This window comes from Melospiza georgiana, chromosome 1 (genome assembly GCF_028018845.1).
Source record: "Melospiza georgiana isolate bMelGeo1 chromosome 1, bMelGeo1.pri, whole genome shotgun sequence".
Taxonomy (NCBI): Eukaryota; Metazoa; Chordata; class Aves; order Passeriformes; family Passerellidae; genus Melospiza; species Melospiza georgiana.
Genome location: NC_080430.1, coordinates 135,363,537 through 135,376,525, shown reverse-complemented (window position 1 = coordinate 135,376,525; position 12,989 = coordinate 135,363,537).

Genomic DNA, 12,989 nt, shown 5'->3' with positions numbered 1-12,989 from the left:
TTGCCTGAGATACCCACTGAGACAATAAGAGACTTAATTTTAAATGAAGCAATATGTATCTCAACACTGAAAGCAAAATTGTGCAATGCAAAGTGATGAAGGAAGTATTGGAATAGAGGTCCCTGCTAAGCACGATATTATTTACCTACTTGCCAGCCAGAGGTTACATATTTTTAGATAACTGCCAATTTTTATGTCAGATATACTATACAGTGCCTTAATTCTGCAACTCCCCTTTACAAATAACAGCTGAGATATTTGTGTGCCAATTGATTACTGTTTCAATCTTTCACAGAAGATGCACTTGTTATCATGAACAACATGCAGTTATTCCTTCAGAGACATCATTTGTAGGTTGATTGCCTCCTTAATGTCATGAAGCAGTCTTTTGATTAAAGAGAGAAATGAGAAATTTTATGCTACTTCCTAATTTTAGACCTCTCAGTATTAATGCGTGCCTTAGCACAACTCTTCATTCAGAAGAACTGCTAAGTTCCCTAAACACAAGTCTCACATCTGAGGCTGATCCCCCAGCCCATTTGTCCAGAGGCAGAACTTGTTCTTTCCTTTATCCATGCTGGGCTGCATAATACCCTTCCTTCACAGCTTCTTTCTCCCTCATGCAAATGCTCTGGTCCCTTCTGCCTTAAAAAAACCAGAGCAAAAGCTGAGTGCCTGGAGCAGTCTGTAAAGGGGTAGTTTTCCTCCTAGCATCATTTGTTCAGCTCACAAAAGCATTAGGTCCAAGGCTGAGGTTGGATTCCCAGCCCAAGGCAGGAGGAGGGGAAAGATGCTCATGCTGTATGAATTATTTTTTGAACCCACAGCATGGCTTAAAGTGAGCTCTTGTAAGCTTTGTATTGGAACTAGCAGTGCCCTTGTGAAAGAAGAACAGCACAGAGAGCTCTCTAACACTCAGAACAAATGCACCAGCACAGATGCAAAGTCTTGGTGATAAAATACTGTAAAGCAACTTTACATCTTGCATGTCCTTTACACCTCAGCTTGCCTTGTCACTTAAGGGCCCCCTAGCAACATTCAGAGCTTTCTGGGGAGAAAAGGGCTCAGGGCCCAGGAGGCAACATTGTGGTTTTCATAGAAATATTGGGAGGAAACTAAACCAGAATCTACGTCATACCTTCTGGAGTTGTTATGCAAAGGAAAAAAAATCTTGAGGAGCATTTTGATTATTTCTAATTTGGCAGTTATAAAACAAATGAAAGATTTTGTATTCACAGCATGGAATGGATGTATCCATTTTCCTTAATATCCTGTCACCAAGCAGGCAAAAGCAGATACTTAGAAGAAGAGAAAAAGAAAAGGTCAGAAATATAATGATGTTTCCATAGAATATTTTTCTGACTCTGGACACTCCTTGAGTCTGAGATGTTGTCTTTGTAATTAACAGCCCTGATTTTTTTTTCTTTTATTTTTGTTTTCATCTTTTGAACCCCTGTAGCTGCTTTGCATTTGAAAAGAACTGTATTTACCTGCACAATGTGAAAAATCAATTTCCTTCATTTTCTCTGAGTCTGCCATCTGCTTACTTCTGTTAACCTGTAGTTCTTGCTTTGCCAGAGACTGTGAGAAGCCATTCCCCATGTTCCTCTCCGTGCATTTTTTTTAGTATGGCACTTTTCCCTACTCCTCACTCCCAGTTAATGTTTATTTATTAAAGGTTCCATATTACAAAAAAATAGTTGCAGCTTTTGAATATTTTTAATATACTATTTTCAACAGTATAGTTTTGAATATTCTTGTCACACTGCTCATGATCTTTCCCCGTTATATTCTGTATTTTCTGAGACTGGGGGAGAAGAACTGCCCACAAAAGTTCAAGAAGTGACTGAACCATGGATTTATGCAACTGGGTAATGAGATTCTCTGCTTGTTTCAAAGGCTGTTCTGTCTTAAAACTGTATATCCAGTGTAGTCTTGCCAGCTCCTCTATGCATATTGTTTGGAGACCTGTAATTATGTAAGAGTCTCAGCTTGCATTTATGAGTTGCATAAACAAGTTTCTGTCTCCAGCAGGAAGTCAAACCTTTGAAATTGGGAGCTAAGAGAAAATAAAGGTGCATTATTTGGGGAGGGGGATTATTTTAAAATCTGATTTCATAATTTGAAGATATATGTAATATTTGCATGCACTTTATTAGTATTGAAGGATTTTGTGCCACCTGGCATGCAGATTTGATGAGCTATTCATCTCCTCACCCTTAGCTCCATACCTGGCATGGCCTCCACATTCTCCACACCGTCCATCTGCAGCCAGGCTGTTACTGAGGGATGCTCTCACACATGTGATCTCCCCAGTCTGCCCAGAAACAGTTTGGGAGACCAGTGGTTGTCCTGGGATGGCTCAGAAAGGTTCTGGGGCCTGCAGTCTTTAGGATTTGGTGTCACAGCAGTATTTTGAAAAAAGAGCACGCACAATAATCTCTCCATGTGACTCCCCATTTTACTTCTGACAGTGACATGTGAGCCAGAGTCCTTCCTGAGAGCAAAAACCTAGTCCTGCTGATTTTTAAAATAAATTTCTCCCTCCTGCCTGTATTCTGAGGATCATGTCTGTTTGTTCTAATTCATCAAAGTTAAGGTCACATAACAATGCTAAACAATACCAGATGAAAGTGCTTTTATGACATATTGTAAACCTATAGAGGGAAATAAAATGAAGGTAGGGAAAACAGATAAGCAAGGGTTAGAAATAACTCTAGGGAGGGAGCTGGTATTAAAGCAGGGTCCTTGCCAACAAATCCTAGACAATTTAGCATGAAGTACTCTTGCTCAGCTGCCTAAGGACCCTGCATGATACATGTAAAATGAGAGTGCTAATGTAGCAGGTACTTATTCTGCAGTCTTGTTCTTCTTCATAAGAACTGCAATGAACTGTCTTTTTCAAGGAGTGCAATTACTGTTTTTATTTTTACTGACCCTTGAATCCTATTCAAACAGATGTAATGCATTTTTGGACTGCTGGTATCACTTACTAGATGCTTAGAAAAATATGAAATAAAAGTAGATATGCTGTTCTATAACTAACTGAATAATGTAGCATGTGCAAATAAAATGTCAAGATTTTGATTTGCCTTATACAAACTGCAGTTCCCATTAAGTCATCTTGGCAATGAACAAGGTGAAATGCATATACCTATGTGCACACATGAACCTTCTTAATTACACCTAGGTGGCTGAAAACTGTGAAAACCTACTTAAATTCAGCCCTATCATTCCCATTGGAAAATATAGACCTCTATTATCTCCTACACACTTGTATCTTCTTGTGATGTTGCATTTTGAAATAATAACCTTGAAAGGCGATGGTGTTTGTAAAAATGTTAGATCATTACCTGTAAGGGTAGAGATTCTGAATTTACAAAGTAGTGATTGTAAGTTCAGGAGGCTGGACTCCTGGAAAATTACAAGTTGCACTTCCAGTAGTTTAGTTTAAAAAGTTGCACAAAAAGCACAATGATGAGTGTTTGTAACTCCACTTTACACTTCCATCTTCTACTAACCTCATGGACTCTGGGACACTTTTTTATTTAGATATTTTTAAAGTTTTTTACTTTTTGAAGACATTTAGCAAATTCTTTCTGGAAATATTTTCTGTCATGAAATTATTGTTTTCAGTTGTATACAGAATTCATTACTTTTTATAATTAATTTTGTTTTTTTGAAGGTGCTTTTTTGCAGGCAGTATCTTTTTTAGCATTTGAGTTGGCTTTCTGCATGAGTTTGGTCTTTATGAAATCCTCATTTTAAGAGTGTATATAGCCTCTGAATCACCATTTGGGTCTGATTAACCATTCTTCATGGTTCTTTCAACTGGTTTTCTTCTCTTAACTGTTGTTGATAATCTTTTAAGATGTGCTCTAGTCTTTGTTTAGAACCTAGTTTTTAAAAGATGTCCATTCAGACTATTTTGGTTTCTGTCTTTCCTACAGAGGTGATCACTGTGATAAAATGGGTCCTGTCTACTGTTGCCGCATTTTGAACCAGGTCCTGTGCAATGCTTGAAAGTGTACCAAAGATGTACATCTCCTCTTACAGACTTTCTGATCATCTTCTTTAGAGCTCCATCATTGATGATGTCTAAAAAAAAACCCAAAAAACATGTGGGTTGTTCGTTGTTTTGGATTTGGTTTGGGTTGGGTTTTTTTCTGGCTTATCTTAATACTGGTCTCAGAATCTCTCTTATTTCCCTTTCCATTCTGTAGCACAATTTTCACCATATTGATCGTGTGATCAGTACTGTAGAAACTGTTCCTACTTAGAAAAAATACTTTAGAGTAAAGATTAATATTTCTGCAGAATTTACCTTGCTTCACTTGAATTTTTCTTCAATATCAGCCTCCTTCATTAGTACAGCCTGCTCTGGCAACCTGATAGATTTAGGCAGATTAATACTGTTAGGTATTACCTTGATTATCTTCCCTCCAACAATATTTTGAGGTACCTGTTCTGGGAATACTATTGTTTAAAGACAAGTATTTCACTGCACCTCTGTCTTGGAGATAACATTTGTGAAGTTTCTTTGGAGCAAAAACCTAACCAGCACACACTGTGAAAAAACATGGAAATGATGACTGGCTTACATCAGATTTCTTCTCATGAGCCCTCTTCAGTGACCAATAAAAAATTCTGCTGGTACTATTAAAGTAGAGTTTAATTATAAGCAGTTTTGCTGCCTGGAAAGCTAGACAGCATATAGAAAATTCCTAATGACCAGGGGTTTAGAAGAAGCTGGAGAGGGACTTTTCACAAGGACATGGGGTGACAGAACAAGGGGGAATGGCCTTCAGCTGAAGGAGGGCAGGGTTAAATTAGAATTTCTTCACTGTTAGGATGATGAGACACTGCAATAGGTTATCCAGAGGGGTTGCATAGTCTCCATCCCTGGAGGTGTGCAACAACAGGCTGGATGGGTCTCTGAGCAAACTGGTCTAGTGGAAGGTTCCCTGCCCATGGCAAAGGGGTTGGAATGAGATTATTTGCCTTCCAACTCCAGCCATTTTATGACTCTATGACTCTATAAGTGCACTGAAATTCAGGCAGGCAGTAACTACTGAGGGTGCTGAGTCTTCTCCACAGAGGACATTACTGACAGATAATATTTTGCACAAAGGATCTGGCTCTACCTCAGACTAGTAAGCTAAACCACATCATCTCTTCCAGCTTTCCTAACTAATTTGATTTAGTTAAGCTTCCTAACTAGGTTTCAAACTTACACAGTCCAGATAACTTTTTTGTGTCCTTCAAATACAGCCCAACCTTGATGATGTTTTAGTTTAAAATGAAGTCTTCAGGTCACAGTGACTAACCATGAAAAAGAAAAACACTTAAAACAAACATTCTTTGTAACAGAATTTTCAACTATCACATTTCAAATATGGAAAAGTTAATTTCAAAAGACTTAGTATAAATAATTTTTCAAATGTTACCATTTTAGATCCCACAATTTGTGGTATGTTAATTAAAATGATGAGAGGAAATGTAAGACACACATAGACTACTGAATTTAAAACATTAATTCATGAAATCCTTTCTTTTTAATAGTAGAAGTTAATGAATTAAAGATGGATCATTAACACAAAGAAAATTGGGAATCTTAAACAGTCCTTTATTTGTGTTCAAGTGATGTCCTCACTGAAGTCTTGTGATGACCTCTGGAAATAACAGGAATTGATAAGAAATGTATCCCCAGATTTAGTATGTAAATAGAGTATTTCTTGGTGAAGCTTATATTAACTAGGAAAAGCAAGACTGAGCATAGCCCACTCCAAGGAGCCACAGCTGCAGAGAGCGTGCACTGAGGTAAATCCAGCGGAGTCGTGGGCAGCCAGAGAGCGACACCCTGCTTTGCTTTGCCTGAGACACAGGATGGCCCTCAGAGAGGATGTGGCCATGGGTGACAAGGCATGCAGGCTGCTCTGGCTCTCCACAGTGCCTCTGTGTCCCTCCCTCTTGTGCTGAGATGCAGGCAGTCTCCATGGGAACAGCATCCTCCCCCTGCCAGGGCAGAGACCAGGGTCGCTGGTGCTGTGGCTGCCTAGGGACCACTGCAAGGCACAGGAACAAGAAGGGCTCCCTTCCAGTATCCACTGGGGTTTTTTCCAGCCCAATCTCAGTAAATCAAGTTCTTCAAATGGGAATACTAAAAATACGGGGAGCTGTTAATTTTTCAGCTGGAATAAGACTAACCAGCTACCTCACCTAGATTTGGGAAGCAGAGGTCAGTGCTTGACTTAGCAATGGCCTTCCTTCCCTGCTTCAATCTACTGTGGAAGATTGCATGGCTGGACACACATGTATTTCTTTCTGAGCAAACCACTTCATCCAGTTGAGTCATTAAGAATGTAACCATGGGAACTGAAGTTCTTGCCCAGAAAAATGCTAGACATAAATACAGAGAGGGAGGGGAATGACCTGGGGTTTTTCCCATTGATTTCAAGTGAGAAGAAAACATTTAGTGTGATGATATCAATTAAAGGAAGACAGATGGAGAAATCATCCTTGTCAGAGTCTGCTTCCTTGGGTTGAATACCTAATTCTTTTGCATACAGCCACAGTTTACTTCTAATCACTTCTTCAGAGATCTACCTACGAAAGTGCATCCTATTATGGTGGGCATCCAGTGCTCCTGGAGGCTGTCCTTCAGGTAAATTATGAAATCCTGGAGAATTGCAGGATGGTTTCCCTGCAGAACACCCTGAACAGCAGTGTGTGAATGCAATGATTTGCAATCACAAGACTTTGCACGAGGTCAAGATGCAATCTTCCAGTATAAGGTATTGCTTTTGTAGCATATCAATCTTGAGATCACACCACAAAAAGCTTTATTATCAACAAAACTCTTTAAAAACAAACTTACTGTGTATTCATCTGCTTTGCAGTGATACTGACTTTCAATAGGTCTCATGATTATAAGTAAAGATTTTTTTAGTATGGCCGCACCAGACACCAAAGCCTTTTTAAAAATCTCAACTATTTCTATTCAGGTTGGGCTCCCCTTTTCACTTGCCATGACATATATTTATTTAATTAATCTAAGCTTCCAGTCAAACTGTGCTTAATTAATACTGTAACTGACATTTCTGACTTTAAATACCTCAGAATAAAGCACGAAAGGTCACAATATTCCAGTTCTGCATTCTACCATTTTTTTTCATAATAGCCTTTATGATATATTAGGTAAGAGATTTTTCTCTCCAGTACCCATAAACAAGAATTGCAAAAACCTCTATATTGTGCTGAAGTTTTTGTGCTGTTGAAGTTCTACATGGAGAGAAGGAAGACAAGAAATGAAAATAACAGAAATGAAACAACAACTAACAACAATTTCTGTCTCTGGCATAAAATATTAAATTTGCTAGCAAAATAAACACATATTTGACATACATAGAAAATCTGAACAATGTATTTCAGTTTTATACATTCACCTCTTGGAAATACCTTCTTAGCAATGTCATTTTTCATTAATAGCACTAAATCAGAGTTAGTAATTACTTACAATGTCTTAAATTTTTAAATACTGTGGTGAAGTCAATTTATTTCTACAGAGGTAAAAAATTAAAATCACAAAGAACTTCATTGACTGGTAACACTTTGCCTGGACTGATAAGTAGAAGAGTGCAGGGTTACAAACATGGTTCAGCCCTCAGAGATGTTCAATAGCCAGACAGAGTGTGACTGTCCAAAACAGTCTATGTCTTTTCTGGACCATCCTGTTAGGCTCTCAGCCCTTGTTCCAGGCTGCTCCTTGGCAGGATGCTCAGAGGCACTGCCTGGCCCCAGGCATGCAAGGGTGTGCCCACAAACCTGTGTGTCCCCTCCTCCTCAGCAGGTGGGGCAAGCCTGCAGTCTCCACTTAACATCCCCAAAAGCACCCAAAGCTCCTTTCAGTGGATTCAGATAACTGCAAGGCAAATGACCAAGGAGCATGAGCAGAGGTTGCAGAAGGATTGAGCTTAGAAAAGGGAATGTCAATTGAGCATGGCCAAATGTCAGCTCATCCTGTATCTCCATGTCAAGTTTGAGGGTAAAGGCACTAATCTCTTTAATTACCAACCATGCCATCAATGAAGCACTTGAAAAGATCATTATGTCCTGGTAACTGAGCTGCAGTACAGCAAAAGTTTACTCTTTTCCCTTGGATAAAAAGTATTGTGGCAGATTGAAGGAGGTCCTGACGCTTGCTAAGGTTCTTTTCTGAAAGAACTAGCTTTTGTCTGGAGACTAAAACCTTGATCCTGTAGAGAATGAAATGAAACCTCCTGAAGGCTGATGGTTCTTCTGCACAGTCCTTGCAGGGTGGCAGTAACACCTTGTTTTTCTTCTGTCAAAACAACCTGCTGTGACCCATATTCAATGCACATCTCACAGGACCACCCCAGATGCAGCATTTCCCCCACCAATGGTTACCGCCTCTGACTCAGTCGATGATACAGAAAGCTTTAAATGCTTGCAAGCAAATTACTTCAAGTACTTTCTGCTGGTAGCAGTGGCAGCATGAGGTATCTGAGAGCAGATTTATCTGAGCCATGCCTAGTCAGACTTTTGCCTCCAAGTGCAACACAAGCCCTAGTGGGGTGAAGGAAATGCTGGGACTGCAAACACAAAAGCATTAGCTTCAGGCTGCAATGGCTCACTTCCCCTGTTCCTTTCTTCTTCAAATGGCTTAGTGGAGATAATTGCTACTTGCAGTCACTCTCCCTTGTAAACTCATTTTCCTACAATCTGCAGCATCCTGTTTCTTTCAGTGTTTGCTAAGATGCTTGTCAGTGGAAAAAAAACCCCAACCCTGGTATATTACTTGCCACACACCCAAATGGCACAGAAGACACACACACTGTCAAAAAATAGCTGTGTCAGTGAACAGTTCCCAATCAAACAAACACAAGTGGTAGTCTTTGCCTGGCAATGCTGACTTCATGTATTTGCTCTCATTAGTCCATGATATTTTGCTGTTGTTTTCAAACTATGAAAATTGCTGTACAAATCCACAGTGGGTCTTCCATCTGGAAACAATATATATTGCTATGAGTTTCTTGGGAGGAGCAATCATTTGTAGTTTAGTCACACTGTGTCATTCTAAGGCAAGCAACATAATCTGGGAGGTTGTATACACTGTAATGACATAATAGAAATAAACCTGGCATGGTCTAGTTTTATTCTGATCTGGAAAAAAGGATACCCAATAGAACGTGCTAGCCACCAACTATGGAGCAAAGGGTGAACAAATGGGTAAAAGACAGATATTTGTACAAAACTTATATTTGAAAACTTTCCCCTCTTTTTGCAATTGATTTTACAGTAGTTTACCATCATAGACAGAGATTTTGTTCCACTGCAGATGATTTTGTTGAAGACTTTTAAAGGTCCTATCAATTTCAGCTTAGCTGTGTTTTCTCTGGCTGGCCTTTCACCTGAGCTCATCAAATAAGACAGAGGAATCCACAGCATGAACGAGAAAGAAGGAAAGTAGACAAAATGATTTGGCAGAATATGGCAATGATGTTTTGGAAAATAGCTTTTTTTCTAGAACTTCTGTGGAAATTATTCTATACACTGATATAGGATATATAACTAATGCCAGGGAAAGGGTAGTGTGATCCTTTTTTGTTGATTCCAGCTTCTGGATGAGACATCACTTAGCACTGCTAAAACCTGGCTCTTGGCAGTTTTTTCCTGAATAATACTATTTTTTTAGCAGAGTTCAAGGTTAGGTGGGAAGCAAAATATACAATTAAAGGACTCTTTGGCTTCTACTAGGTTCAGTTTTATATCTGATCCTATTTTATTTCCTACTCCTTGGTAGTGCTGTTGCGGATGTGTGGGGTGAGATCGAGCCCACAGTGAGTTTCAGTGTCCGTGTGTGCACTGGGGGTTTGAGCTCTTGCTACAAGGAAAGAAGCTCTTGTCAGCAGCTGATGGGAGGCAGCAAATGGTGCAGGTGCGGTCTGTGGAAAAGGACTTGCATCACCTCCTGGGCTCTGCTTCTTAGAGCCTTAGATAAAGCACTGAGCCTGCAGGCAAACACCCATGTAGGCATCATGTTTTGGTATCACTGGTCCTCCTCATGTCTGGATGCTCAGGAGGGAGTGAACCAGTCAGAAATTCCCAGAGATACTGTTTTCTGTCTATTTCTGACCTCGCTGCAGTCAGCTGGAAAACTGAATGTCCACTAATTGTCCAGACTCTTCTACAGCCATGGGGAAAGAGTTAATTACAGGCAGGGAAGCAGTTTGGCATCTGTATGACACTTCTGCTTTGGTGTAGTCAATCACATCTTGAGGTCACACCTTTTCATCATCTCTAGAAGCATTTCTGGGCAAGCAGCTTTTGCTCTATGCTGGAGCTACAAGGTACCATGGTGAAACTCGCCCTGTGCCAGTGTCTGAAACAATAAACTGACCACAGCCCAAGAACCTCAGTGTAGCTGGTGGCAGAAGCATCAGTTCAGTGTAAGAGACCTTTTAAATTTCAAAGCCAACTGAGATGTGTCCATGGGCTGTTGGAAACATGTCATTGTAGTCATTTCTTGCTGATGGCTGTGTCAGAGCCCAATGATTAGAGGCATCACCCCAGGGAACCACAGCCTCACACAGGGCGGCTGAGGCTGCAAGCAACACCAAGGCCTGTGCTTTGATTTTGGCAGATAAAGCTCCAGATTGCTGAGGGTAACCTATGCACAGTGGACATGGCAGCACCTGAATGAAAGATCCACCACACATAAAAGAACTTCTAATATAAAAACATGATAGGGGTTACAGCTAATATCTAATTAGGTGGTGACACCAGTTCACTCTGAAGTCACATCAGTGGCTGTGCTTATGTCAGAAGATCATGCTTTATGATCTGAATGTGGCCACTGCTCCTCTGTGATCTGAGCAGAGCTCAGGGATCACAGCCAGCAAGTGTGGCAGCGTTTGTTCTCCACAAGATGCTTCCACCTGCAACTCAGAAGACCCATTTTGCTATATTCACAAAATGATAGATGCATGCAGGGGCTACTGAGACAAGGGGAATGAGGAAGGTTTCTTCTATCAATTCTCTTTATACAGATTTTGACAAAATGTAAATTGATAATAGGCCTTCATACAGAACACATTGATCTGAAACATAATTTGATACTTCATGCATATATGTCTAAAAAGAGAAATTGTACAGACTAAATATGCCTGCTAGATGCACAATATTGTAGCTTTGAGACCTGTGGTTGTGTTAGCTGTATTTACTGCCTGCAAGCAGTCTTTCCCATTAAGTATATTCATTGCATCTAACTTGAGCCAACATTGCTCAATATTCATTAGCCTACAAATTAAATGTCAAGAATTAAAGTTGGATAAGCTCACTATTTTGCCATCTGTTCCTCAACTTGAAAGTAGCAGAATATCAAGCTGTTTTGTGGGGTTTTTCCTCAAATATTCATTACAGACAACAAACCACAATAGAACCTCAGGCACAAAGTTTCAGGACTGCGTCCAAAATCAGACAGGTTTATTGAAAAAGCTTTGGAACCATTGTAAATTTGGCAAGAAAACAAAGTGTTTTCTTCTAAACCCAACTGGAGCTGCAGCCAAGAGTCTGCACGGTGCTGCCAAAACTGGCCACCAGAGACTGGAGGCTTTGCTCCTGCCAAACCCCTGGGGGTTTGTGCGATAGAGAGCAGTGGCAGCATCTCTTTTTTTCCCCAGACACAATGAGTGCTAGCAAATTGGAAAAGGTGGTAATATAACATTAAGGTTCTTCATCAGTCTGCATAGAGGAAAATCAGCAGTCTAGCACTAGAATTCTTGAGTGGTTCCTTTGTTAACTCAGTGAAACTAGAGCTATTCTTTCTGAACATTTTGAAAGATAAAAGTTTTCCTGAAGTTTCCTGTAAAAATTTGGTTTAAAACTGAAGATATCCAAGAGTAATCTTGGTTACCTCAATAAAAAAAAATAAATGTTTTTTAATAACTTTAAGAACTATCTCCAAACCTCTGAACTTCAGTAAAAGCAGATGACGCCAATATTTGGTATCACCTCATATTCCCAGAGATTGGAGAAATGGCTAAGGAAAAGGCATGCTGCTTTTCTGTAGCAATTATCCAAAGGGATAATTAAAATGCAGGTAAAGTTAAAATACAGATAAAAAATTTCCTATCTGGAAAAGGTAAACTAGGACATCAGTGTCATATGACACTATCCCTAGAGATCCATTGCCTGATGGGAAATTCAGCTCTGAACAGAGGGCCAATAAAAGTCTAATTCTAGTGTAGAAGTCTTTTTTTTTCCCAGACACAGAGTGAATCAAGGCTAAAGGGGCATAGAGGTCATCTCTGTATTCTCCTTTTTGAGCTGCCATAGCTGTAGATCTGATTACTGCTGTAAAGGATCACCTTTGATAATTATAGTAAAGGATCAACTTTGCTGAGGGGCAAATTTCATCCTAATGTAGAGGCTAAAGGCCTTGTTCCTGTGACACAAAAAGGTACAAGATGACTGCAAGGAAAGGTTAGTGACCCCTATTAAAACAAATAGACTATGCTGGGTACTTGGAATTCCCAGTAACTTTTGTTACTTTTTTTTTGTGACTTGTGTTACAGCAGAATTCACTTTTTGGTCTCTGCAAAATCCTCTTCTGAAGCCTATAAATCTTTAGTATCATGATGACCACATAAGATTAACTGCAGTGAAGCTGTGATGGAGAAACCTCAATTACTGGGAAGAACCTGGATAGGAAAGGTTATCAGGAACATCCAAGGGAAAGCATATATGACACTGAGCAGTTGTAAAATATCATTCCAGTGGTTTTTGTTACAACCACATGCCTGGGTTGTGAATCTCTGCCTGGGTTCCCTATTGGCATCTGCCTTTGCCTACGTACCCCTTCAAAGGCAATCAATCCTTGTATGGCTGCTAATTGCTGATTACATTCATGTACAGATTCATCATCTCCTCTTCTCCAAAGAAACTTACCCATGATGTGTTCTTAGATT